The sequence below is a fragment of the Vitis riparia genome, chromosome 11, assembly GCF_004353265.1.
Source record: "Vitis riparia cultivar Riparia Gloire de Montpellier isolate 1030 chromosome 11, EGFV_Vit.rip_1.0, whole genome shotgun sequence".
Classification (NCBI taxonomy): Eukaryota; Viridiplantae; Streptophyta; class Magnoliopsida; order Vitales; family Vitaceae; genus Vitis; species Vitis riparia.
This window is the reverse complement of record NC_048441.1, coordinates 1,166,182-1,188,782: the sequence shown is the minus strand read 5'-3', so window position 1 is coordinate 1,188,782 and position 22,601 is coordinate 1,166,182. Positions and strand designations below refer to the sequence as shown.

Sequence of the window (22,601 nt, the reverse complement as noted above, 5' to 3'; positions counted from 1 at the left end):
TCTTTAGAATTCTGGATTGTTTTCAAGTAGGGTTAGATTCAACTTTTTCAAGCCCAATCTAAGGGCTTTTGAAAGCACTTGTGAGCAATTTGCTTCGCCGCATCTGGCCATCTCTAAAATATTTCATCCTTTTTTAACCTTTTCTAAATGCTTGTAGGGTGTCATTTTTTTGTGGGATGTGAGATTAGAGTCTTTAATTTTTATTTATTTATTTAAATCTCCAACAACACATTTGAGAATTGACTTCAATTTTTGGATAAATTACAAGAATCAATCTTGTATTTTCACTTATGTCTCAATTTAATTTTTAATTTAAAAAAAATTAATTTCATCTAAAATATCAAATAGACCATTTTGTTAAGATTTATCATAAACAAATTGATGAAAAACTCATATTTACAATAATATGAGTTTTTATGTAATATATGTTGAATTTATCCTCATGGTGATCATATTAATTTTTTAATCCTTCTTTCTATTTTTTATTTTTTATGAAAAGCATTAATAGGAAGACCCATATGATATTTCTACATGGTTTAGAGCTGATATTATTTTGAAAAAAAAAAAAAAATAGATAGAGAGTGTATATATATATATATACATTTTAATACTTGTTTGATTACATTGATTTCATGCTTCAAATTGAATTTAGATTTTACCTAAAAGGAAAATTTTGTGTCCTTGGACCTCCATGCGTTTCTACCATGGTGATTATTTATTTTCCCCACAAGTCATTATAATCTTCAATTAATGTCTAGTTACCACATAATTGTTTTTTTGAAATTAATCAACTCCAATTCTTTCCTCTTTGGAAGTCAATGAGTTCTTTTATGCACCATAAAACTCAACTTTTTGTCCCCCCTTTTTTTTTTCTTTTTCTTTTAATTATTATTACATTCTTAATTATGGGTTCCTAAGTTCCTAAATATAAAATTTTGAAATTGTAAAAAAAATTTTGGTTTTAAACTTCGATACAAGCAAGTGGAAGACACCATACTACTGTACCTTCAATAATCCATATTTTAGAATCAAGCATTGATGAGTACATTGAACTATCCATGTATATATATAATATTTAATAACATGAGATTAATAAACTCGTACTAGTGTTGGTTTCTTAATCTGTATTTTGAACAGGCTTTAATGCGATAAAATTTTTCACTATTTTTAAAATTATATTTATGAAAAAATAAATCTTATAAATGATTAAATTTTTTGCATGATTGATCATACCTAACCTAATAATTACATAGAAAACTTTAATTATGTAAGATTCTCAAATAATAACTTCTAAAACTAACTTGATTTGATTTGATAAGACTAATATTCTCTATGCTTGTTATAAAAGTAAAATGAATCTATCAAATTATGAATCTAGATAATATATATATATATATATATATACTAGTGATGCATGCAGCATAAAGCAAAGCAATTGAAATCTCAATTATTTCTTTAATAATAGAGGCAAGTGATCCTTGCATGGAAGTGGAGGCTAGCTATGATGTTGCAGGTAAGGTGAATAAGTTAAATAGACATTCGTGATAGCAATTTTTTTGGATATAATTTTAATTTTATTTATTTATTTATTTTGTATTCTATTGTGGTTTGGGAAGTGGGGTTATGGGCTTTTTAAGCTGCCCAAAATAATGACAACATTGATATCGTGTAAGATTATATAGATAGGGGGCAGCATTGGTGGAGGACAATTTTTCTTTGAGTATAGAATTTTTTTTTAATTATTTTCTTTATATTATAAAAGTTGGAATGCAAGTTTTGTTGTAATTTTTTTTACCATTTTTGTTCTTATTTTCTTTGAATATTTGCAAAACCATCATGACACAGTCTCGTAGCATTATTCATGATCAAGTAAGAATGATATTTATGTAACTGCATCCAACATTCTGTCCCTACCTATCTTGTTCACGTGCTACCTTGCACGTGGATCAAACCTAGTAGTTATTTATAAATTATGTTCAATACAATATAAAATTTATAATTTGAAGTAGGACAAAAATGAGATTAGAATTAGGGTTTTTTTTGTGGGTCTAGAGGAAAAGAAGATAATGTAGACATTTTTATAATTTCACATATCCTTTTTAATTGAAGAAATTAGAAAAATTAATAACTTCAAACATAAAAAGCGTGAGCTTTAAATAGATCTCTTTGTACCCTCCCTTGTGGAATACTAAGGCTTTATTTAGAGAATGTTTTTGAAAATTATTTTTTAAAGTTTAATAAAGAAAAGTTTGTTTGAGAATTTAAAATGTTTTTAATCCGTTTTCTAAAATTTTAATATGTTTTAAAAATAATTTTTATAGGGTAGTGATTTATTTTTAATCATTTTTTATATTTATATAATTATTTTTTAAAACAATCATTAAAAAACAAATAAAAATAATTAAAAATAGCTAAAATGTCAACCAAAAATACCAAATTTTTTATTTTTAAGAATAAAAAACCATTTTTTGTTTTCTAATTATTAAACATATTTGCTTTTTTTTTTTCTAAAAAATAAAAACTATTTGAGAAAACAATTATTAAACATGGTATAAGATTAGAAAAATACCCTTAATTTTGAACAAAATTAGGGATGATAAAGAGAAATGAACTTCTATCAATAAATTCCCCTTTTCGTTGGATTTTTCCTCGCAAACAAATTTCCTCATTGGATTTTCCTCGACAAATAAATAAATTTTCTCGTGTGATAGATTTCTGGCTCCCCCACTACAAAACATAAACATCACAATCCTTGGACACGTTCCATTACAGGTGCTCCAACCCAAGAAAGAATTCGAACTTGTGATGAAGAAGAGTTCAAATCTAAGACAGTCCAAGTTTTCAAATCGAGGCCGTCTCTACCAGACCCATCAATCCATCTTGTGTCCACATGCTGCTAAAGATTCCATTGATTGTTCTGCTGCCACATACGAATGATTCCAACCCCACTTCCGTTGTGGTCTGCACAAAGGCATTGTGGAATCTGCCCTTTGCCATTGTGTAATGTCCTCTGGATTGTTTGGAGACCGGGAAAATGAGTGTGATAGTGGCTGATGATTCTGCCATCTTTGACAGCAACTTCCTTCAAGAATCATATAGAGGGCTCATTGGCCTCTACACTAGATGATTTTTGCTGTTGCCCTCCCTTCCCCCAACAGTACGAATAGACCTTTTGTTGTTATTCCCGATGGGCGGTGCCAAAGTGTTGGAGCTATACCATTGTGGCTAGTACTCCCTATACAAAGAGACAAACTCAAGCCTGTGAGCCCTGAGATTGTGATTGAGACTATAGATACAAGTTGGAGAGATGATGGGGAAATTTTTTGTTGAAGCTTGAACTTAAGACCGGCACATAGCATTCATGGCGACGATTTCTCGGGTTTGTCTATCTTTTTGGTAACCTTCATCATTTTTATCATTTACTGATATGTTAAATAGCTGCCGATAAGCAGAAAAGATGATAAAAACAAAACGTATTTATCACTAACCATAAGGATAAGAAAGCGGCCAAGTCAGATAGCATGACTAAGCAAGACCAAGTTTGTAAAAGGTGACAGGAAAGGAAGCCAAAGACATTAATCTAAAGATTCTACTAGTATAAGGATGTTCACATGGGATGACCCATATAGGGCTTGGGATTTTATTACATATTCTATCATTTATTTTATTATGGATCAATTATTTATTGCACAAAAAGTGATAAAAATAATGCTACAAATGACAACTTAATGTTATTTGAGGGTTTCTTCATTCAATGGTGGAATTGCTTATATTGGCTCTCTTAGTTGAAGTGATTGGATATGGATTTGGATCTCGTGAATGTATCATACATAAATACAAAAAAAATTAAAGGGAAAATACTTGTCCATGTTGTAAATGTTTGTTGAATCTTAGATGGTGTTTATTTTTTGATTGAATACGAAAAGTCAAATAACTTTTTTATTAAGTTAAAAGTAACCTATTGATATTAACCAATATAATTAAATTAAATTTATTGATAAGAAGTTTATTTTACATGTTGATTGATATCAACATATTACTTTTAATTGAATTGAAAAAACAAAATATTTGACTTTTCTATTCAACAAAAAAAAAACACCACCTTAATCTAAGTAAACTTTGCTTCCAACAAATAATTAAATTTGTATGCTAATCAAGGTATCCTATGAATCAAGATATGAATTTGACCAAGGCCAAATTTCCAAAACATGGACATGCAATTAAAAGCAACTTTGGCCATAACGGTAACTAAAAGATTTCCTTTGAAAATACATGGAATGAGTTTCTTTCCCTTGTCAATGGAGATAGAAAAACAGGAGGATAGTTCCTCTATTTGCTTGTTGGTTTTAAATAAGGTTAGAAATAAAAATATTGTTATATAGCAAAAATAATTAAAAAGTGAAACCAACCTTAAGTTGATTGGATATAAAAATAACCCTTTATGAATACATGCAATGTGGTCATTTTTCAGAAAGGTAGGTCCTGAAAATAATATAGCTGCACCAGAGTGAAATCAAAACTTTAAGTTGATTAGATATATGTCATCTCCATTTCATGCCATTATGGGACGGTTGTTTGACACAATATATATCAGAACCATGGTAGTCTTGGAGGTAGTGAGTGGCCTTCCAATGTTATTTGGGTATGCTTGGTACTCGAGAATGGGAATGAAAATAAGATTGGAATAGAGGTGAATCATAATATCATCCAATAGAAAAATCAGAACTCTAATAAGAGTGAGATTTGGTTTCTATTCCAATGGACTTTTGATCCCTATTCTCGTTCTGAAAAACAATTTAACCACAAAAGTGATGAGAAATGGAATCACTCTTCACTTCCATTCTCTATTCCAGTGTTTCAAACACGGCATTTGTCCTTGTTGTATGGCTAAAAAGACATTGACCCCATAAAGTACATTGAAAACCTCATGAATTCTTTCCATCTAAGAACAATTACAAAAAGAATCCCTTGATATCTTCAGCCAAAAAAGAGTAATCCAAGGCAACCCAAATGAACCAACAGTGCACAGGTAAGGGTATGCCCAGTAAAAATAAGTGATCTAATAATTGTTTATAGCACGGTTTGTGGCTGTGTTATGAAGGTAGGTCTGGATCCTATTGCAATGCCTAGCTGTGATGGGATAAAATTTCATTGACTTCACAGCTTAGCAAAAGAAAATAACAAATTGTACAACAATTACAGGAGAAACCGAATACCCTATCGCCTCTGATAACCAAGATTAAGTGAGAAAAAAAAAATTGTTTGGCAAAAAACAAGTGCCCCTTGGCCTTCAAAGTATAGCACAACACTGGTTCCACTTCCAAGTAAAAATTTCATACAATGAGTATACAATATAATATTGGCAGATTGAGTCTCCAGACATATCAAGTCAGAAATAGAGAAGTTCAAGAAAATCCACCAGAAGCAAAATAGCACATGTAAAATGCCTACTATTGCATGTGAATTTCATCGTCCTATGGGAATTGTATTGTGGCCACCAATGGTGCATTAATCAATTGCAATTATGAGAAACCCAACAGATACATACATGAGTAAGACAGGGTAGAGTGCAAGAGCTTTTCTCCGAGGGTTGACTGCTGAACTCATGAATGGATATGCAGCCCATGAGCTCCAAGCCAATGTCACACAAACCACAATTACCTTCACTATCACATTGTCCTTTAACATGCAGATTAGGGCTCCAACATCCAGTGGGAATAGGCAGTAGCCCAGAAGACTAATACTCTGGAAGAAAATTATGTGGCCACCCTGGTAAAATGGAGGCAAGGAACCTTGGTCAAGGCAAAAGCCAACTGTATTTTATGTACAGAAGTGTTTTCGAAAAAAATTTCAGCATTCTTGATCCAATAATGTTGACCTTTTCAAGATTTCATTTTTAATACTATGTTGAAAAAGTTCACAAAAAAAAAAGAAAATTTATTTCCATCAGGGTAAAAACTGATATGTAAACCAAAAAACATAAATAGAACAAGAATTTGTATTTGTGTGTGTGTGTGTGTGTGTGTGTGTGAGAGAGAGAGAGAGAGAGAGATTCTTACCAATAGTAGTACATTTAAAGTCAGAATTATGGCACCAGCTGCAAGTAGCGCAAATGCAACAGCAAAACTTCAGACTGGAAGAACAGTTACAAATACAAGCAGTCGTTAGTAAAGGACTTCAATTACACAGTTATTTACATAAAATTGAAAATTATTAGTAAGAAAATGAGGCACGAGGGATGAGTAGACCTTGTCAAAGAGAGTTCTCAAGGATGAAAAAAATGATGAACTAGGCCTATCATACAAGAATAAATAAGAATGCCTTGTGTAGTTTTCTCTCTTACAGGAATACTGCATTCAGTGTTGCATCTTCAACATGTACGAAAAATATGAAGGCAGACAGACAGATGTTAAACAGAAGCATGCACACTCTGTGCCTCTGATTAAGCATTAATCAGCAATCAGAGTGAATCAAAAGACAGGTTCTCAATCAACAAATTAGCTAATAGTTGGTCCTTTAATTACAATGTAAGGAAAGGCTATATTTGGTATTTAAGAAGCGGTAGATCAAGTTTGTTAAATGGTATCGATAATGTGATGGTGCAACTGTGGCCTTTATATTCTTAAGAAAATGAAAGAAATTTAGAGAAGATGAATACAGAAAAACAAACAACAAATAACCCTAAAACAGGAACTTTGATTAGTTTGAGTTCAGCTAATGTAATAAATTACACCAAATATGTATCTCACCAAAGCCTGTAAAAAAATAATATACAAATTCTTATTCAATCAAATTATAATACACTAATACAGAAACAAGTACCCAGTGGGCATTTGCAACCTAGTACTTTAAGCTGATTAAAGACTCCAAGTATTCCTCCTATATTAATGCTCTATATCAATAAAAAGGAAGAAACCTTCCAAACATCATCTTTATCTTGGTGATGGCCATATGACAAGCTTCAAAAGATAGTGAAGTTTCATTTGCAAAGATCAGGTGGGTCTCCATGTATAAATAGAGGGAACTGAGCTAGAAACTAGAGAATGCTAGACAAGATTTTAAAAACAAAATAAGCATGTTTATAATCTCCAAGATACCAATAAACATGCAATCTAGCTGATGCTGTATAAAGTTTAAAAATGCCTAATCATGTGGGTTATGGACTCAATAGTTGATGGGTTCAGTGTTTTAAAAGGCTCTCGAGGCTTATGCCTCGAGATGAGGTGTTAAGCAAAAGCCTCAAGGCTTAAGCCTCTGTGTTGGGTACTCAAGGCTTAAGCTTCACCCTCCTGAGGCACACAGCCATTAGACTGTTGAGGCTTAAGCTTCATATTTTCATATTAGGCCTTTCTTTAAGTTTTGGGTTTCAGCTTAAGTAGGCTTGGGTTATATATTTGAGCATTTTATGTAGTGAGTTTTAACTTTACTTGACTTCTATTTTATGGCTTTTGGGTGAGTGTTTGGGTCTCAGCCCAAGTTATCCTTTTATGGGGACCAACATTCTCCAACTTTCCAACAACTGAAATAAAAAACAAGAGATGAGATTTGTTGCTGCCTGCTGAAGAAAAGTGAGAGTTTGTGCTGGGGTTGAGCCTACCATGGAAGAGGTACTGTTGTATGTTGCAGATTTGATGCCTTGTAGAGTTATTGCTGCCATGGAAGAGCTATTAGTATTGGTAGATCTTCTTGAACTTGGTACTAACAAGTTACTAACCTAGAAAGAATTCTTTTTCTTCTTCCTTTTTTTTATTTTTTTCGTTAGATCTATCAGTTTTTTTCTTTCCTGAATACAGAATTCCTGTCCTAAGTCTAAACGCTTGATCTACAAGACTAGATATATTTTTTTCTTCTCATTCTTAATTTTATAAAGATATTTTTCTTTTTAAATAAAAGTAACACCTTTTTATACTATTAATTCATTTCATATTTTTATTTTTATCTCTTTTTATTTTAAAATTTTCTGTTTTAGAACCTTATTAACAATTTTTAAATTGCCAGCGTATTGGAATTCTTTTGCACCTGTTTTTTGTTTTCCAAACCCTAACAAACAATTTTTTCTAATCATAATAAACAGTTAATTTACTTCTACTTAATTATTTGCATTTAGTGCTAATTGATAATTACTTTATCACTATTGAACTGTTATAGAAAAATGGGGGAAAGTTTGAAAGAAGGTCAAGGAACTTCTACTAGTCATGACAATAGAAAGGATCTGACATGGAAATATGGTATTGAGGTAAAAGGTCCCTGGAATGGAAAACCATATGTTTATATTTAGTGATTTTTGCAATAAAGTTAATAAGGAAGGGGTTAAGAGGATGAAAGATCATTTTAGGAACACTCATAGGAATGTTGCTCCTTGTGTGAAAGTACCAGAAGATTTTTTTTTGATAAGTAAAGTAAAATTCATTTATAAAGAGACGCCAGAAAAGCGACTCAAGGTATACAAACCTATGCACGGTATACAAACCTATACACCCACCACCAAAAAGGCCAAAGAAAAAGAAAGAGACCCAAAGACCAACTGGTCCAAAAAACAGCCTTAAAAGGATCCCAACCAATTAATAAAATTAAGCAAAGATTGAGGGCATTCTACTATAAACAGCTTAGCCTCAGACCATAGAGAGAGGATAAGGGAATATTTCAATGTCTAGATTGACAACTCATCATCCTTGAAAGTCAATCTATTCCTCGCCTTCCAAGCCGTCCAAAAAATATGAAGAGGAGCAGCTTTCCACACCTTCCTGTGCTTTTTGCCCACAAATGTACCATGCTAGCTGAGAAGTGTCTCTCTAACCGAAGAGGGCATCACCCAAGACACCCCAACCAAGGTAAAAAGTAACTCCCATAAGGTCCTCCTTGTTTTTGAACAATGAAGACGCAAATGGTCTATGGTCTCCTCATTCTCAAGACACATAAAACATCTATTTGCCAAGGACCATCCTCTTTTCTGAACAAGATCTAGGGTTAAAGCCTTACCCCATGCAGCCTCCCACGCAAAGAAACTAATTTTGGGTTGTACCCACACATTCCAAATACAACTAGATGGAAACAAAACAGGGTAGTCCGCTTCTAGAGCATGGTATAGAGACTTGGCCGAGTATTTTCCGCTCTTTGATTCGCTCTAGACCACCATATCCTCTACATCCTCAAGCACTCTCCCCCCGTGAAGACGCTCCAAAAAATTTCTGCCTCCTCCACCTCCCAATCATTTAGGGCTCTTGAAAAGCAGGGGTTCCAACCCCCCCAACTCCCCTCAACCAAGGGATCCCGAACATCCGCCACCCAAACTTCTTTTTCAGCAGACAAAGCAAAGAGGGAAGGAAAAGACTCACACAGAGGGGAATCCCCACACCATTTATCCCTCCAAAATCTCACCCTCCTTCCATTGCCAACACTAAAAGAAATCCGTGAGCCCACCAACTCCTAGTCCATCCTTATTCCTTTCCAAAGCCCCACACCATGTGTCTCTTTCACTTCCCGAGAGCACCAACCCCCTCTATTTTCCCCATATTTTCCTCTAATCACTTGATTCCACAAAACCTCTCTCTCATTTGCGTATCGCCAATTCTATTTGGAAGGGAGAGCCTTATTGAGAATTGAAAGACATTTGACCCTCAATCCCCCTTTCTTTTTACTTAAGCATACCACCTCTCCCATCTTACTAAATGTGGTTTTCGCTCCAGGTTGCCACCACCCCATAAGAAGTCCCTTTGAATTTGCTCTAGTCTTCGTCTAACCGAACTTGGTAATCTCAACAAGGACATAAAGTAAATAGGCAGATTCGACAAAGTACTTCGGATTAGAGTTGCTCTCCCTCCCTTGGATAAGTATTGTCTCTTCCACATAGCTAATCTTTTACGGAAGTGCTCTTCAACTCCATCCCACATTGATACTGACTTAAACGGAGTACCCAAAGGAAGACCCAGATAAGTGGACGGGAGACTACCCACTCTACAACCGAAGTCCAAGGCAAGGTCATCAATATTCTCTACCCTCCCTACTGGAATGAGTTCACTCTTCTCCAAGTTAATTCTCAACCCTGATATGGCTTCAAACCACATGAGTAACCAACTTAGGTAAGTCAGCTGATCTTGAGAAGCTTGGCAAAACACCAAGGTGTCATCAACAAACAAGTGGGAAATTTGAACCCCTTCTTCGTTCATCACCAAAAGATGTTTAAAATGAAATGAAGGATCATATAAAAAAATGGAGAATTGACAATGCAAATGGCCTAAGAAAGATATGATGATATGGTTGATTTCGGGGCTTATTATGTTGGTCATGAAACCTTGAAAGATGTTAGTTCTTGTTTGGGTGTAAGAGTAGGCTCAAATAGTGAGTGATATCCCTTTAAAGGGAATTCGAGGACCCATGGACTGATTTCTTACCAATGTTGATGATGGTAAAACTGAGAATTATGACAAGCACTGCTATGAATCCTATAAGTGCAAAGGAGGCACGAAATCAAGTTTGTTTAGTTATCGGGAGGTTTTTCTATGAAAATGGTCTTGCTTTTAATGTGGGAAATAGTTTATTTGTGAATATATATCAATCCATTGGTTCTTATGGACATGGTTTGAAACCTCCTTCCATGCATGAACTTAGCACATGGATATTGAAGGAGAAAGTGAAGACTGCTGAAACTATTATTAAGGAGGTGAAGAAGACATGAGCACAAACAGAAGTTTCTATATTGTTACAATGCTGGACCAACAAGCGATGCAGAAGTTTTGTCTTATGCTCTTAAGACTAACAATAATAACTAGACCACCTCATGATTAATAATAATAATAATAATAACAATAATAATAATAATAATAATAATAATAATAATAATAATAATAATAAGCCACATTGGCCCCAAAAGGCGTCCTTCAAAATGATTTTTTTACTTTCCCTTTAGACTTATTGGCCCATGCACTTTTTTTTTTTTTTTTCTTTTGATGGGTAAAAGCAATTGTATTAAAAAGAGAAGAGTATACATGGTGTATACAAGCAACCAAAAAGCAAGAAGGCGTGAATACACAAAAACAAGAAACCGCACCCTACAAAGTTCCTAACCAATCCAAAAAATAAAGCATTGACATGAAGCCATCCCCAATATACAATCTTACTCAATCCCAAAATAGATACAAACAAACAAATAAATAAATAAATAAAATAAAAATTAAAAACCTTTTAAAAGAATGATTTAAACATTCACAATTCTCAAAGGCTCTCCTATTTCTCTCCCTCCAAATGGTTTAAAAAAGGCATAAAGTAGTAACCTTCCAAGCCTTTTTCCTTTTTTACCAACAAAAAAGCCTCTCCAACTTAAGAGTAAATCTCTCACCGAAGAGTGCATCACCCACTATAGCAGGTGCCACAAAATACAAGCTTTCAAACAATGAAGAAGAATATGATCACTCGTTTCTTCTTCTTCCTTGCACATGTAGCATTGATTAAGCATCTTTCAATCTTTCTAAGTTGATCCAAAGTCAAAATCTTGGCCCAAGTTGCCTGCCAAGCAAAAAAGCTAACTCTAACAGGAGTCCAGGAGTTCCAAACTATACCATGGGGGAAAGGATCCGCTCCCCTGCTAGCCAAGGAGGAGTAGGACTTAATAGAAAAAATACCACTCTTTGTATTTACCCACTCCACTAAGTCCTCAGAGTCCATAGAAAGGGAAAGATCATGTAGCCTCTCAAAGAAGTTGTCTAACTCCTTCAACTCCCAATCATTTAACTATCTAATAAACCTAGGATTATAGCTACCACCCTCCCAAGCATCAACCACCCGAGTGTCTTTGAAGGAGGCTATAGAGAAAAGATTCGGGAAAGCATCCCTTAATGACAAATCCCTACACCATCTATCCTTGTAGAACTTCACCATGTTCCCAAAACCAACCCTGAAGCAAGCTCTAACTTTGAAATCCTCCCAACCATTTCTAATTGCCTTCCAAACCCCCACTCCATACCTCTCTCTCACCCCATTTGTACTTATCTTTCTTGCTTTTAACAAAGCATTTCTGTTTTGAGATAGCTCTCCAATCTTTTCCAGCATTACATTAAGACAATGGGCTATACACAAGCTCCAATAGATATGTTGCCTCCTCTCCATTAACTTTTGTCCTACCATCTTATAAGCCAAAACATTAATTGTTACTAATCGAACAACATGTTCCTCTCCCACTTCATCAACAATGTCATCAAGATATTTAAACAATAAGTTGACATCTTTGACTACATCAGACGCAAGAATAACCTTTAAGAAAATGTTGCCATGTGGGTTATTAACAAGAAAGTTAATCAAACTTCTGACTCACATATCTTTCTGGCCATCTTGTCTTCTTCACCTCGTAAACAATAATTTCAGTAATCTTCACGTTCCCCTTGAATATCCATGTACTAAACTCATGCATGGGAGGAGGTTTAAAACCATGACCATAAGAACCAATGGATTGACACATATTCACAAATGACAAACTATTTGCCACATTAAAAGCAAGACCATGAAAAAAATAAAACCTTCCTAATATCTAAATAAACTTGATTTCGAGCCTCTTTTACACTCGTAGGATTCATAGTGGCTTGCTTGTCATAATTCTTAATTTTACTATCATCAAGTAAAAAATTTGTCCTTGGGTCCTTCAATTCCCCATAAGGAGATACCACTCACTACTTGAGCCTCTCATTACACCTGGACAAGAACAAACATCTTCCAAGAACTCACATCTTCAAGGTTGCTTGACCACCATAATAAATCCTAGAATCAACCATATCATCATATCTTTCATGGGTCATATGACTTGTCAATATAATCCTTCATTTCATTTTTAACATTTTTCGGTACTTTCAAACATGGAGCAACATTTCTATGAGTGCCCCTAAGATGATCTTTCATCCTCTTAATCTCTTCCTTAATAACTTCATTGCAAAAATTACACTGAATATAAACATATGGTTTTCCACTTTCGAGACCTTCCTACCTCAACACTATATTCCCATGTTGGATCCTTTCTAGTCTCATGATTAATGAAAGTTCTTTGACCTTCTTTCGAACTTTTCCTTATTTTTCTATATCAATTCAATAGTAATAAATAAATCATCAATTAGCACTAGATGCAAATATTTAAATACAAGTAAATTAATAATATATTATAATTAAAAAAATTATTTGTTAGGGTTTTTTTTTTTTTAAAAAAAAAGATACGAAAGAGTTCAAATATGCTTACAATTTAGAAACTGTTAATAAGGTTCTTAAAACACAAAAATTAAAAAAAAAATGTAAAAATAAAATTATAAAAATGAAAAGAGCAAAAAACGAAAATAAAAATTTGAAATGAATTAATAAAATAAAAGATGTTACTTTTATTTTAAAAAAAGAAAAGAACTTAAAAAAATAAAAAATTAGAAATAAAAAAAGAGAAGATATGCAGTCTTGTAGATTAGAAGTTAGGACCTAGGACATGAATTTGGTATTTAGGTAAAAAAAAAAGGATAAATATAAGGATTAAAAAAAAAAAGAGGAAAGAATTTTCTAGGTCAGTAACCTAGTACCAGGTTGAAGAAGGTCGGCCGATAATAATAGCTCTTCCATGGCAGTAACAATTCTACAAGGAAGCAACACTCCAACAGGTAGCAAGGCAGCAAATCTGCAACTTGCAGTAGCATCTCTTTCATGGTAGACCCAACCTCAGCACAAACTCACTTTTCTTCAACGGGTTGCAATAAATCTCATCTATTGTTTCTTATTTCAGCTGCTGAAAGGTTGGAGACAGCTGCTGAAAGAATAAATTGGGCTAAAACCTAATCCCAAACCCAAAAGCCATAAAATAGAAGCCTAGAAGCCTAGAAGCCTAGAAGCCCAATAAAATTAAAATCCACTACATATGATGCTCGAATATATCACCCAAGCCCAGTTACGCTCAATTCCAAAACTTAAAGAATGGCACAATGTGCAAAAATGCTGTGTAAATATGAGACTTAAGCCTTAACGGCTCAAGGCTTAAGCCTCAAGGTTGTATGCCATAAGAGGGTGACGCTTAAGCCTCGAGTACCTTGCATAGATGCTTAAGTATCAAGGCTCTTTCTTAACTTGTCACCTTGAGGCAAGCCTTAAGGTGCAAGCCTAAGCCTTCTAAAACACTAGACACGAAGAACAGAAACATGGCTCATACTTACAGCCCTTAATATCTTGTTGACATGGCAAAAAACTAGTTACCTTCCAGAAAAGATGAGAGAGAGGGGGAGAGCGTCAGTGGCGAGAGTGTCAGCCGAGCAGAGAACCGGAGAAAACGGAAGACAAGTAGCTTTGGGGTGGAGTCGAAGGTCTTTGAGGTCGAAATGGTGGAGAGGAGAGGGAAACCCCAAGTAATCATAATGGAAAGCAAGAGAGGGGTGTCATCATGGGTTCATCTGGGGTCGGCCAGTGTAGGGTTCTTCCTAGAATGTCTGTATCAGTGCCTCGAGGACGTAAAGGAAGGAAAATGGGAAAAGGGTTGGAAGGAGAAGGGGAGAAGCTTCTCCTTGGTACGCGACGCTAACAGGGCGGGTAGTTTTCTTCGACTAGGGGTAGTCGATTCGGAGAAGAAGAGATACAACATATGTATCCCGAAAGGCATAGGGGAAAAGGTGGGTTGGCTGCCGATGGTGGAGGCCCTTCGCAAGCTGGATGATAGTCTCGATAAAAAGGAGCAAAAACAGGAAGAGAGGGCATCGGGTAAATCACTTGCTGATATGGTGAAGGGATCGTGGAATAAGGGTTCTAATACTCTTAGAGTGGAGGTGAAAGGGGAGGAAATAACCAGAAATTTAAGTAGATTGGAGCATTGTTTGATTGGAAGCTGGAACCCTAGCGGTGCAGAAGGGGAGGATTTGGAAAGGTTGGGATGGGTAATGGCAAAATCTTGGGGGTTGAAAGGCAAGCTGGGTTTGGCAAGTTTGGGAAAAGGACGGGCATTATTGGAGTTTGAGTTCGTGGAAGAAGCCAGGCGAGTCCTCATCTCTGGAAAAAGGGCGGTGGGAGGAGTTCAGTTGGGCTTGGAACGATGGAGCCTAAGGTCGGGGTGTTTGGAAGAAGGTGAGGCAAGAAATGAAGTCTGGGTGAGGATCTTGGGTCTCCCAATCTCGCTATGGGTCCCGTCAGTACTGAGGAGAGTGAGGGATGTGTGCGGTGGTTTCCTAGCCATCGACCCACAGACGGAGAGCATGGAGGATCTATAGTGGGCTAGGATATTAGTAAAATCGAATGGCGAGGATCTTCCTTGTTCGCTGGAGATAGGGGTTGAGAAGGCGACCTATTTTCTAACTCTATGGTGGGAGGTATTGCCGTTGCTAAGGCAGGAATCGGGGATGAAGCGTGGTCTGTGGAGCTGACCAAGCGGGGAGGCCAGGGGTGATACGGATGCACAAGCCGGGTCGCGAGTGGAAGAGATGGCGTGTGCGGGGGTCAAGGAGCAGTGCCAGTCAGTGGATGGGATTGGACGATAGGCGCAGGGAGTGGGCTTCGACCTGACGGGACCCCAAGCTCAAGTGGGTCCGCTGACCTGGCCTTTCTCGGATGCTGGGTCGTCGTCGTCAGGCCTGGTTTCGAAATGGGCTGCTGGGCTGTCATTCCCCTCAGTGGGTGAAGCCTCAAAGGGAGCCGAGATTGGGCCGTCGCGTCCCATGGGCATGGGGTGGGCCGCAGCTTCTGGGCCGGCCATTTCTTATAGGGAAAGGCCTGGCCCGTCTTAGGCCCAGCCTTATGAAAGTGGGCTCCTATTAAAAGCCTGTCCCCCAGATATCTCTACCTATAGCAAGGGATGCAACTTGGAGTTGGTGTTCGCCAGATTCTGTGAGAAAGAAGTTAGGAGGAGGCAACAGCCGAAATTACACCGCATAATGGCAGATAGTGTGCTAGAGGAAGAAGCCACGAGGTATGGGTTAGTTATAAATTCGGGGGGTATAAGGGCACCATGGTCTTCCTCTTCTAATTTCTTTTATTTTGGTCGGACTCCGGAGAGGGAGTATTATAACAATTCTGGGGCGCTAAGGGAGGGCATTCAAGAAGGAAGTGGGTTACGAAGACCAATAGCAGATGAGCACGCTGAGAAAGGGGATGGTTGTTGGGACTTGGTAGAGGTCAACAACGTCGACCCTTTGGAAAGGAGTTCGGGATGGACTATAGGCTAGACTGAATCCCAAGAAGGAAGGAAGGAAAAGCAGCTTAATTGGGAGGAAAGCAGCCTGGTTAAGTTCTGTCATTTTTTGGGCTTCTCAATCGAAGGTTTGGAGAAGGAAATTTTGAGTTTCTTGGGCAAAATTAGGAAAAGGAGGGAGAAGATACACAGTAAAGGCCTTCTGGAGAATTCAAGATTTGAAAGGAAGCTTAAGAGGCTGGAGTGTTCAATTAATTATGAGGGGGATGTTAAGAAAAAAGGCCCTATTCAGGGCAGAGGGAACCAGATTGCAGTTGCCTAATGAACATAAAAATCTTGAGTTGGAATGTGAAGGGAGTGAATGACAGTTCCAAAAGGAAATTAATTAAGTCCGTTGTAAGAAAACAAAAGGTGGATTTGTTTTGCATTCAAGAGACAAAGATGCAAGTAATGTCTAAAGGGGTGGTGAGAAGTTTAGGCCCGAGGAGATTTCTAGACTGGAGGGCCTTGAATGCTATGGTATCGGCAGGGGGTGTTTTGATATGCTGGGATAAAAGGTCGCTGGGGATTTTGGAATGGGAAGAGGGCCAATTCTCCATCTCCTGCAGATTCAGGAATGTGGGAGATGGTGTGGTCTGGGTGTTTACGGGGGTCTATGACCCTTTCTCTAAAGAAGAAAGGGAGTGTTTGTGGGAGGAGATTAGGGCAATCAGAGGATTGTGGGAGGAACCTTGGTGCTTAGGGGGCGATTTTAATATGATCCTTTACCAATTTGAAAGGAGTAGAAATGGGAGAATCACCTCAGCTATGAGGAGATTTGCCCAGATCATAGATGATTTAGGGCTAATTGATCTCCCATTGCAAGGAGGATCTTTTACCTGGAGTGGGGGGCTCAATAATCAGTCATGGGCCAGGTTGGATAGATTCCTTGCAACTCCCAGTTGGTTTGACCAGTACAGTAGGGTCTCTCAAAGAAGATTACTTCGCCCTACCTCGGATCACTTCCCTGTTCTTCTTGAGGGGGGTGGGCTAAGAAGAGGACCTTCACCATTCAGATTTGAAAATATGTGGCTCAAAGTTGAGGGGTTTAAAGACTTAATTGGGGGTTGGTGGCAAGGGATTGTGGTTAGAGGCAATCCTAGCTACAGATTGGCTATTAAGTTGAAGGAGTTGAAACAAAATCTAAAAATTTGGAACAGGGAGGTGTTCGGAAGTTTGGAGAGAAATAAAGCTGAAGCTCTCCAACAAGTGGAGCTCTGGGATTTAGTGGAAGGGGAGAGAAGCTTAATAGAGGAGGAATTAAGCCGTAAAAAGGAAGCCAAGGAGGGTTATGCTAAGTGGGTGTCGCTGGAAGAAACCCACTGGAGGCAGTTATCAAGGGAAATATGGCTAAAGGAAGGGGATAGAAACACGGGGTATTTCCACCGTATGGCTAATGCCCATAGAAGAGTTAATTTCCTGGATAAAATAAAGATAAATGGGGTGAGACTTTCAGAGGAACAAGAAGTAAGGGAAGGGATTGTGAACTCCTATCAGCAGTTGCTCTCTGATAGTTCGGGTTGGAAGGCAGATATAGGGGGTCTGCTGCTGAAGCAGATCAGTCAATCAAAAGCGGAAGTCCTAGAGTTCCTGTTTTCTGAGCTTGAGATTCATGCAGCCTTAATGGGGATGATGAATGGGGACAAAGCCCCGGGTCTGGACGGGTTCACAGTGGCTTTTTGGCAAAGCTGTTGGGAGACTGTTAAGGAGGATGTTTTGGATATGTTCAAGGAGTTCCATGAGCAAAACTCCTTCATTAAGAGCCTAAATAATACGTTTCTGGTTTTGTTACCAAAGAAAGAAGGGGCGGAGGACCTGGGTGACTATAGACCCATCAGCTTGCTGGGGGGATTGTACAAATTGTTGTCTAAGGTGCTGGCCAACAGACTTAAAAAAGTGATAGGAAAAGTGGTGTCACCCGATCAGAATGCATTTATTAAGGGGAGACAGATTCTTGACGCCTCCTTAATCGCAAATGAGGTAATAGATTCATGGCAAAAAAGGGGAGAGAAATACCTAATTTGTAAATTGGACATAGAGAAGACGTACGACAGCATCAATTGGCAATTTTTGTTGAAGGTTATGCAAAAAATGAGATTTGGGCCAAAGTGGCTGGGATGGATGTGGAGTTGCATATCTACTGCCAAATTCTCAGTGTTGGTGAATGGTGTGCCAGCTAGATTCTTCTCGAGTTCTAAGGGGTTGCGTCAAGGGGACCCTCTATCCCCCTACTTGTTCGTCATGGGAATGGAAGTGCTAAGCGTGCTTATCACGAGGGCTGTTAAAGGGGGTTTTATCTCTGGGTGTAGCACTTGACGAGGTAGAGGGCAGGCTGTCAATATATCTCATTTACTTTTTGCGGATGATACAGTAATTTTTTGTGAGGCAAAGAAAGAGTACTTAATGCATTTGAGCTGGATACTTTTTTGGTTTAAAGCGGCTTTAGGGTTGAAGATCAATTTGGACAAAAGTGAGGTTATTTCGGTAAGGAAGGTGGAAGAGGTGAACGAAATGGCTGTTGAGATAGGGTGTAGGGTGGGACAGCTGCCTGCCGTCTACTTGGGGCTGCCTTTAGGGGCGCCTAATAAGGCCACTTCCGTGTGGGATGGGGTGGAGGAGAAGGTGAGGAGGAGACTTGCCCTTTGGAAACGCCAATATATTTCCAAAGGTGGGAGAATCACTCTTATAAAGAGCACGTTGGCTAGCATGCCCTTGTATCAAATGTCTTTGTTCCGTATGCCTAAATCAGTGGCAAGGTGGCTTGAAAAGTTACAAAGAGACTTTTTGTGGGGAGGAGCCAATGGGGAAAAAAAAGCCCACTTAGTCAAGTGGGAGGTGGAGTGTGCGGATAAAGAAAAGGGAGGGCTGGGATTAAGGAAGCTTGCTTGTTTGAACAAAGCCTTGCTAGGCAAATGAATTTGGAGGTTTGCTCGTGCTAAGGAGGATCTTTGGAAGAAGGTGCATGAGGCAAAGTATGGGCAAGAGGACTTTGGATGGAGGACAAGGAAGGCAAATGGGATGTTTGGAGTAGGGGTTTGGAAGGAGATTTTGAAGGAATCTGATTGGTGTTGGGAAAATATGGTGTTCAAGGTGGGAAAAGGCAATAAAATCAGATTTTGGACAGATCCTTGGTGCGGGAATAATGTGTTGTCCCAAAGTTTCCCGAATCTCTTTGCCATGGCTGCCCAAAGGAATGCCACGGTGGAGGAAATGTGGGACCAGAATTTTGGCCAAGGTGGGTGGAATTTAAGGTTTTTAAGGGCCTTTAATGACTGGGAGTTGGATATGGTGGGCAACTTGTTGGATGTGTTGAGGGAGCATAGAGTTATGTTGGAGGAAGATTCGGTGATTTGGAAGAAAGGAAGAGACGGGCTGTTTAGAGTCAAGATAGCGTACAGTGTGTTTGCAAGCCCCATTGTCGCCGAGTTCCTGAATAGCAATATATGGGTGGATAGAGTTCCAACCAAAATTGCTTTTTTTGCATGGGAAGCCGCTTGGGGGAAGGTTCTCACTCTTGATAGGCTTTAGAGAAGAGGGTGACAATTCCCTAATTGCTATTTCTTGTGTGGTTGTGAAGAGGAAACGACAAATCATATTTTAATACATTGTACAGTTGTCAGAGTATTGTGGGAAATCATTCTTGGGTTGTTTGGCGTTCAGTGAGCCTTTCCAAAATCTGTAAAGGAGGTTTTATTTAGCTGAAAAGACTCTTTTGTGGGAAAAAAAAAGGAAAAAATTGTGAAGTCCATCCCGCTGTACATTTTTTGGACAATTTGGAAGGAGAGGAATAGACTAGCTTTTAGGGGGGAGGGGTGTTAGCAGTTCAGAAGTTAAAAACTTCGTTTGTGTGTAATGTTTGGGGTTGGGCTAAATTGTACATTGGTGTGGAGCCAATCTCCCTTTTGGAGTGGTTAGCCTCCACTTAGGGGTTGGGGTGTTTTGTTCTTTTTTTTGGTTGGGAGGCCTTAGTCGCCTCGTATACCCCCTGTATGCTTTGCGGCTATTTAGCTTCCTAATAATATATTCTGCGCTTACTTATCAAAAAAAAGAAAAAAAAAACATCTTGTTGACATGGCATTGCATCCAACATGGGTATGTAAAACATTTTGAGATGTACACATAAATATTTCAAGAGAAAACACTGAAGTTCCCTATAACACTTTTCAAGACTACTCAGTTAATGGAAAAACTATAATGTCTTTGAACAAGAACAAAAACATGTAATCAAAGATGCCAATTTTGAAATAAAAGTCTTAATCCATACCCAGTTCCAAGTAACCAGTTGCATGCCATGTCCTCAATTTGAGGATCAGAGTTTATCCTTGTACCCTAGCCCTTTCAGCCATTCCCCCCTCCCCCCCCAGCCCCCAGTTTGCAGCTCCAGGTTAGACAATACATTCACACAAAACACAAAACTGGATTCAATCTCAGCACTGGCCCAGACCCAGATGAACAAAGATATTATGCCTAAATCCAATTTTCCCAGGCCAGCCAAGGTCAAAGAAACTGGTTATAGAATAAATTATGATATTTATCCCTTTTGGGCAACATTTTTCTGAACAACTTTTTATTAAATCGAGGGAAAGAATGCAGAAAAGATATCAATTGAGTGCCAAAATAGAGCACCAAGAAAAAAGAAAAGAAAAGAAAAACTAGTTCAACCTAAGAAAAGAAAAGAAGTACTATATATTAACCATCAAGTGATGCCACACTGACAAGGTGGATGCCAACCATCCATAGAAATCATAAGGAATTCTTGGATTCTGCTCCTCCCAGATTGACAATCAAATAGGCTGAGTTTCCTAATGAAAGGACCATGATATGCAGGATGGGAATCCTGTCTAGCATTGTAGCAGAACAAATAATTCTGGTTAGGATTTCTCATATGATTTCAATACTGATGAAACATGAAGGGTCCACTCTATTTCAAAGCTTGGCTGATGAGTACCTAATTTTTAGGCCTTGTTTTGCCTTTCAGAGAGGCAATCCTTGATGTAGATCTGCTTCATAAGTTCTAAATTCCTAATTTTATGGATCTCATTGTTACTTTTTTTTTTATAATACAACAGATGTTGTTTGATGGCTTGTCCTCGTCAAATCTGTGAATACAGCAAGCAACAAGAACTTAGGTACAGTTTTCTGAAATACTTGCAACATAGGCTCACTTAGTTGTCTAACATATTACTTACAAGGTTGCATATGAATGCTAAAGCATTTCCCTGACGCCTATGGCATTTTCTTATTGAATACCAGAGTCAACCAATCTAAGTGAATCCCTCTCCAGCTTCTAGTTTCCCCCCTTCATCCAAGCTTCTTTTTTCAATGATCATAATGTCAAAATAATATGGCTTACCTAGTATCGAAAGGTAAATTTTCTATCAGCCTAGAGCACTTGTGCCATTTCACCTTACTCATGTTGGCCTTTACCAAAATTTTCACGCAACATAATCTTTGTCATTGAGTTCCACTTCCTCAAAATTTTGATCTTATACTACAGGTAATGTTGATATCAATAGATCAAACAATCTGCAATTGAACTTCTAGCCGCATAATAAACCCTACTGAGCTACCTTAATCCCATGCGTTACAAGCTTAATTATGCATTCACCAATCATCAATAGACATTTCTAGGATAAAAAGAAGAAGCATTTAGTTTGACAAGCCACAGAATTTTCTATAGAATTCCTGTAAACAGGCATTTATACCACAAATCAAAGAAACCCCATTGAATTTTATACTAAAATGCACAAAAACAAGAAATTAACGTATTCAAATTCCAGTTCTCTCACCTTCTTCACCGAAGCCGACCACGACAGAGTAAGACCCAGAAACACAATGAAGAAAAACGGCCCCAAAGATCCCAGTCCCTCAAAGCCTTTCCTGGGTCTTCACGATACGGGTTCGGAAACACCACCAGCTTCAAATTACTCACAATCCGAGACAGATCCCTCTTCACAGTGTCCCACACCGGCTCCGTCAAAGTGTTCGCCTGAGAACCGAACCCGCTAGCTCCGATGCTCGGGCGGGTAGAACTCGAATTCGAGGTGTTTGGCAACGGCGGCGGCACCGCCGCCGGAACCACAGCCGGAACCACGGGGGTTTGTTGTAGGTGGGCGGTGGAATATTGGATTGGATGAAGGGCGTGGAAGACACCGGAATCGAGGCCCGCGGAGGGCTTGGCGGTCTGGCAGGCAAGACGGTGGCTGGGCCAGATTGGACGCTGGCGTTGATGAGGTTCTCGATCTCATCGATGTCGGATTGGGAGGAGGGGTGGAGAGGTATGGTGTCGCTGTGGGACATTTTCTCGGGAAGGTGGTGGAAAATGGGGTGGATCTGGGGGAAATGGGTGTAGATCTGGGTAGGGCGAAGTGGGCAAGGGGTTTATTTGCTGCATGGGATTGGAAATTTGGAACTATGAATGACTTTTTGTTGGAAGCGA

The 22,601-nt window shown here is 38.2% G+C and overlaps 1 long non-coding RNA gene across 1 annotated transcript; it reads right to left on the bottom strand.

Annotated features, from left to right (window-relative positions):
• Positions 1–5,296: 5,296 nt before the first annotated feature.
• LOC117924449 lies at positions 5,297–21,970 on the bottom strand. Its single transcript, XR_004652796.1, has 3 exons — positions 21,952–21,970; positions 6,060–6,133; positions 5,297–5,769 (listed from the first exon to the last, which is right to left on the bottom strand). It is a non-coding gene; the product is annotated as an uncharacterized LOC117924449 (long non-coding RNA).
• Between the last annotated feature and the right edge of the window lie 631 nt (positions 21,971–22,601).